The sequence below is a fragment of the Sinocyclocheilus anshuiensis genome, unplaced genomic scaffold (genome assembly GCF_001515605.1).
Source record: "Sinocyclocheilus anshuiensis isolate Anshui unplaced genomic scaffold, SAMN03320099.WGS_v1.1 scaffold922, whole genome shotgun sequence".
In the NCBI taxonomy this organism is placed as follows: Eukaryota; Metazoa; Chordata; class Actinopteri; order Cypriniformes; family Cyprinidae; genus Sinocyclocheilus; species Sinocyclocheilus anshuiensis.
The window spans coordinates 338873-345685 of NW_015539883.1; the positions used below are offsets into that span (position 1 = coordinate 338873).

General features: G+C 40.5%; 1 long non-coding RNA gene across 1 annotated transcript; it reads left to right on the forward strand.

Annotated features, from left to right (window-relative positions):
* The first annotated feature begins 4258 nt into the window (after nucleotides 1–4258).
* LOC107685504 (uncharacterized) lies at nucleotides 4259–6550 on the forward strand. Its single transcript, XR_001633958.1, has 4 exons — nucleotides 4259–4280; nucleotides 5755–5850; nucleotides 6096–6197; nucleotides 6473–6550. It is a non-coding gene; the product is annotated as an uncharacterized LOC107685504 (long non-coding RNA).
* The last annotated feature ends 263 nt before the right edge of the window (nucleotides 6551–6813 follow it).

The window sequence follows — 6813 nt, forward strand, 5'->3', positions numbered from 1 at the left end:
TCATACACCAAAACTGTTGAATGTTTATTGTACTGATATTGTATTTGCAATTAGTATATTTATTAAAGAAATACACGTAAATATTTGATGTACCTTCTAGCATCTTTTCTTCACTGGAAAAACTTTGACTTATAAGGATTAACGTCATACTGCTGGTACAAACAAAGAAATATTGGCCTTTCCTTTTCCTTTAATTTGCCTAGCCCCGCCTGGATTGTTGTTCCTTATACTAGTACATCTTGCAGTGCATTCCTTTAGTTGAGAAGCTTGCCAAGCCTGTCAACTTTTTTTGGTATGCAATTACGTCAGGAAATATGAAAAATATGAAGTGAGTGGGAGTCATTAAATATATGGTGTGATCATTATTTTCAGGAGTTGTTCATTCAAAGTCAGTAGTCACCTATTGTAACGAATCATCCACTGAAGGCGAGTGTAGTGAAGAACCCAAGTGCAGTTTATTTACAGAGTGATCCAAACATCCAAACAATAATCCTAGACTTGACTTGACTTGACATGAACAGACTTGACTTGACGAGGCATGAAACAGACTCGACGTGGCATGAACAGACTAGACTCACCGACAGCAGGTTACAACATCAATACACGACAAGGGCACAATGTTGTGGTGGTCGTGTATTCTGTAATGAATCATCCACTGAAGGCAAGTGTAGTGAAGAACCCAAGTGCAGTTTATTCACAGAGTGATCCAAACATCCAAACAATAATCCGAGACTTGACATGAACAGACCTGACTTAACTTGACGAGACATGAAACAGACTTGACATGAACAGACTCGACATGGCATGAACAGACTAGACTCACCGACAGCAGGTTACAACATCAATACACGACCAAAGACAATGGCAACATGAGGGCTACTTATAGCAGACAATGAGGGTCACATGACAAGAACAAACTAATGGGAAACAAGACACATACACAAGGCAGAGATACATGAGGGCAAGGGAAGCATGACACTAACAGGGTGAAACAATTACAAAATAAATATTACATATTGTAAAAAGGGGCATAATATGTCTCCTTTAATGTTTTGATTTGAAGGTGTTCTTCTGCTACCTTTTTTCACAATAAATGGCACTTATATATTTTGATTTATAATGCAAAAACATTTATAAATTTTTAAGCTTGCATAAAGTGAGCAATTTTTAGGTTACCTTTTAGGTCACATCATATTTGATGTCCAGTGTATTACTGTTAAGTATTATGTAGGCCTACTGTTTGAAGTTGTTACAATATTGGAGTAATTACAAAATATTAAGTTGTTACAAAAGCTATTGCCAACCAAAACTACAGAAGAGGTCATCAATGTAAAGCTTTCTAACAGTCATTCATCACAGCAAAAAGTTCATATCACCTTTTTGTCCCTGGGTTCAGCATGGCTAAATGAAGAATTGCCATTGTGAAATTCCAATCATCCATCTACTCCACAAAGCAGTCAAAAATCCAGACAAAAATAACCCCAAATGGTAAATCATACTTCCATAGGTGTAATGTGGGGTTTGGGTTTTGTTTCTGTTTCATGTTCATGTTCGTGTCTTTTATTATTTAGTTTAGTCATGGTCCCTGTTTGTGTCATGCTTCCCTTGCCCTCATGTATTCATGCCATTGGTTCCTCTGTTCATTGTGTCATTTTCAACTTTTTGATTATTTCCTTAATTTTTATTGAAAATAAATGCCTTTACGATGTGATAAGAGATTTGAAAAGGGAGAAAAAAAAAGTTTGGCAAAAGGCGGTATCGAACCCTGGTCGATCGCGTTAAAATGCAAATGACACACACTTATCCATCTGCGCCACTTGAGCTAATGTTTTAGAGCCACTTTTAACTAAATGTAAATATACACTACGTATGTTTTATTCCATAGTAAGGGCAATTCATATCATACATTTAAACTGAGCTACTTTAATACCATCTCCGAACTTTCTACCATGACTCTGCTGTTCTTCGGCTGGTTTTCGGGCCTGTCTCTTTAAATACAAATTTTCGGGCCTATCTCTTTAAATACAAATGAGCTACTGCTCCCCGCCCCCTTTTCCAGAATAGAGCTGCGCCATTACAGCTCGAACCTGCTAAAAACATCTGTTATGGTTCTGATTATCATGTTTATCATGTTTAATTTCATATTTATCTCGCTGAAATCATGAGGTTTAAACCATGAGTTTAAACTTCTGATATACAGTTTTCTGAGAGCACACATCCGAAGTACACAAGCGGCCACCACACAGCATGTGAGTACTAAACTAAGTTCTCATTCACACACAAGTTTACGTTAAAAACACACGAGTTACAAAAACAGTCGGTTATGTCTGAGAAGGTAAACAGCTGGGAAATAAATCGCATGTTTATTTTAGATCTAAATAGTGTTTTGTGCTCGTCTGTGCAGACAAAGGCAATACATTTAGCATGTTTTGCTCAAACTTTCGCCATGGCATTAGAGCTGGTACACTGTTGTCGCTTGCAAAATCAAATGACGGCGCTGTGGGTGGAAACTTACAGATTAAGGGGAGGTAATATTATAATGAGATCTCCGTTGCAACAATCCCTATGTCACCTTTAAAGGGGTCATATGATGCTGCTAAAAAGAACATTATTTTGTGTATTTGGTGTAATGATTTCGCTTTCACAACGAAGCACACAGCGCCTTCACGACATGGCGGCGGTGGCAACAATACTACAGCGAGATTTGGGCAACGTTATGCAAATCTTCCCAGATAGTGACGTAGGTATGTGTGGGGGGGTGTTAGAACGAGCCGTTTTAGGTGTGGCTGACTCTTAACTTTTATAAAGAATATCTCTTTGGATTTGAGACTTTAGTCTTTGCAACTTTACAGATCTTCTTTATGCACCAAGAGCTTGTAACACTCCAAAGAGAAAGGAAAAATTTTAATCGCATCATATGACCCCTTTAAAAAAAGTATAATTTTTTTATTTGGTTTCAAATTCTAAAACAATGGATACATTGTTCAAAATGTTTAGTCACTTAAGTGACTTATAGGTACAAAAGTGTTCAAATACTGTAAATCACATTTTTATGAGACTTTTAATTAATTAAATGTATAATACTGATCTGTCAAGCATTATGTAATATAATAATGTTTGTTCATATTAGTAATCAATGCTTTTATAATGTGTTAACCTCCTGTGTATGTAACAACATTTATTCAAATAGTTTATGCATTTCATATAAATGGCTTATTTTTCCACCAATCAGAATGAATGCTTCGCACTACGCAACAAATCTCTAGACATAATTGAGGGCTTGCGTTTAAAACGTACCTAAGCGAATCATATTGTTACAAAGATCAAATCTGCACAATCAAGAACAGCAACATACCTACAAGACATTTCAATGGTATGTAATCTAAAAATAAGCTTGCAATTGCATATGGCTATCAAAGGTTTATAAAACTAAAAAAAAAATGGCCAAAGCTATAGATCTGGCAAAGATGTCCGACCGGGGAAAATAAAATGGAGATGAGTATGCTAGTGGCAACAAGAACAGAACAAAATATAAAATAGTTAATCTTAACATTCGTTATGAACTGTTTATACTATCTACAATTTGATTCAGTTTTCAACCGTCTGAAAAAATTTGTACAGAGACTCTAGCAGTACTTCATGCTGGCAAGCGACACAGCATTTCACGTTCGGCACTTTTCCTCTTCCCTGTAACGTAAAGGTTTCAGTAATAATTAATAACCAGTCTCTTTCATTAATTAGGATAAATAAAGATTAAAAACAGATTTTAACTTGCAACTTTAACTTTAAACAATGCAAATACACAAATGAAGTTATTTGGAATGCAAACACGTTAACATCACATTGCTCTTGAAAGTGATATCTTTTGTTCTTCATATTTTTGGCCTAAAGTTTTACATTAAGTATATACATCATGATATTCTTTTTTTAAATTAGGGGAACACATGCTGCAATTTCACCTGCTTGAAAGATGTGGACTTGTGTCCATCTGCCATTGATACTTGGCAGCTTAAGGTAGGGTAAGGTATTCAAACCATTCATGCATTTGTCAGACTTTGTTCCGTGTTTTGTGTGTGTTTTGCTCCCCATGTGCCCTCCTTGCCCATATTTGGTTAGTTTCCTGTTTCTGTCCTGATTATGTTGATTTAATTCCAGGTGTTCCCCATTTATTTCCATTGATCCCAGGTGTGTCTCGTCATCCCCTCGTCTTGTCATGTGTTTAAATAGTGTTCCCTGTTTTCAGTTCAGCGTCCGGTATTGTCCATATCTACCTGTGCTAAGTGAGTTTTCCATGTTTCCTATATGTAATTAAAGTTCTCTGGATTGATGTACTCCTTGTCTCCCTCCGTTCCTTGCGCCGATCTCCACTCAGTAGTGCAACCGTGACGTAATACCAGACCTAAAAAGATGACTACAGCTGAGGACGTGCTGTGGGGTTTGTGGCAGGGCGGTCTGAAGTTGGAGCGATATGTGGAGGGTTTTCTCGAGCTCTCTAACCGGGTGAGCTGGCACGATGCTGCTCTAGGTGCGTGCTTCCTGCTGGTGTTGGATGACAAGATAATCCGCTGCGAACTTCCGACGTGTGTGTTTTTTTTTTTTCCCTGATCAAGCTGATTAATCTCGTGCTGTTCTTAAATGGTTCAGATTTCGAAGTTGAAGAAGTAAAGAAATTTCCCAAGCCTCGTCATCCAACTCCCGTTGGAACGCGCCGCGTCTCCCCAGCTCACCCCACGCCGAGAACCTCCACATACCTCTCCAGCGGCTCCTACCGCCTGCCCAACCCCAAATTCCTCACTGTCCTCCGAAGCTCCACCATGGTCCTCAGCCCAGGAGCGCCGGCCGCTCGGATGTCAAGACGGCCGGCCTCTCAACAGATAAGCTCGCTGGCCGCGCCATTGTCAAGTCCGCCGGCCGTGGCTCTCTCCAGCCCGCCAGCCGTTCCGATGTGAAGCCCGCCGGCCACGGCTCACTCAAACCCACCGGCCGCTCCAAAGATAGGCCTGCCGGCCTCGCCGTTGTCTAGCCCGCTACGAAGTCAAGCCCGCCGGCCGCGGCTCTCTGAAGCCCGCCGGCTGCCATTGACGCAAGCTCGCCGGTCACCACAACGACAAGCCCACCGGCTGCCCAGTTTCCCTGTAACCCAAGGAGGAGGATGAAGAGAAAAGGACTGTTCTCTGCCTTCATCCAAGCCCCAGAGCTCGCTCCAGTGTCGGCTCCAGCCCCAGAGCTCGCTCCAGTGTCGGCTCCAACCCCTGAGTTTGCTCCAGTGCCAGCTCCTCGAAAGCGCCTTGCTGTGCCTGCTCCTCCAGAGCGCCCTCCAGTGCCAGCTCCTCGTACGCGCTTCCCAATCCCCGAGTCTATCCCAGTGAGGGCTCCTGATCCCCAGTTGAGCCCAGTGAGGGCTCCTGATCCCCAGTTGAGCCCAGGGAGGGCTCCTGATCCCCAGTTAAGCCCAGGGAGGGCTCCAGTCCCCTGTTATGGCCCATGGAGGGCCTCGGAGCCCGTAAACGTCCCCAAGTATTTTTTGGGGCGGGGTAGTAGGGCTCCAGCCGTAGAGGCCAGGGCGAGGGCTGGGGCTGGGGATCGGCGCAAGGAACGGAGGGAGACGAGGAGTACATCAATCCGCCATGGTGGAGCAAGCAGACTCGGAGGCCACGTCTCCCTCCATTCCTTGCGCCGATCTCCACTCAGTAGTGCAACTGTGACAGCATTAAACATAAAAGTTTTTATTTTGCATATTATATCCATTTTTAGTATCCTGTCCAGTGTGTGGACAACTGTGATGGTCGAGATGGACAAGTGGTGTTTGACTCATTTCACAATTATTTTCATTCCATCAGTCAACCAAATGTAAGTCATAGCCTGATTTTGCTCAGTTGTATTATTTTAGAAATATGGTATGAGAGGTCATGCTCTATGGTGAATACAGTCATGGATAAACAGTTCTGGCATGCTATATCACATATTGGCCATATTATACTCATGTCACATCTTATATTCACAGCATGGCTTCAAGTGCTTTCAAAATGACAAAAACTGTATTTAAATTAAGTAAATATTGTTAGATGCAGTTAAAGTGTTGTAATGTTTTTCAGATTTCTATTCAATGCCTGGAGAAGCCAGAGGGTGAAGATGGAATAGTGGTGTTTGAGTCGGAATCATTTCCCAATCATTTCCATTACACTGGTCAAACAAATGTATGTCATGATAATTAATTCAGCCTGACATTGCTCAAATTTATCATGATTGGTTCATTTGTAATGTGTATTGATGCTATGCTTTCATGTAATTTAAAGGATTTATGAGCTTGACCTGAAATTACAGTTAGTAGAAATAGTACTAATGCTGTGGTCAGGGTAAAGTGTAAAAAAGTGATTGGCAACTATAAAACTGACAGTTCAAATTAAATAAATATGGTTAGGAGCATCTTAAGTGCTGTTTTACACAATAAAACCAATGTAATATCTTTCAGGCTTCTGTTTAATGCCTGGAAAAGAGGGTGAAGATGGAGTATTGATTAGCCATGAATCCTTTCCAATGCTCATGTCGAATCTCTCAAGTGGAAGACCTTGATAAAGATGCTTTTGGTTATTCATTTACATATGCCTGTAAAAAGTATTAATATTTGAACAAATGTATATGTGAAGGAATCAGTATTTGTTTTTCATTAAATATATTTTTAAACAGATTTTATATTTTTTATTTCTTTGTTTCTGAAACTGAACTCCGCACATACAGACAAGCAATTTACTCAACTTGCAAGAGATTCAATGTTTACCCAACTTTGTCAATAGTAAAAGAGTCTGGCTTTGC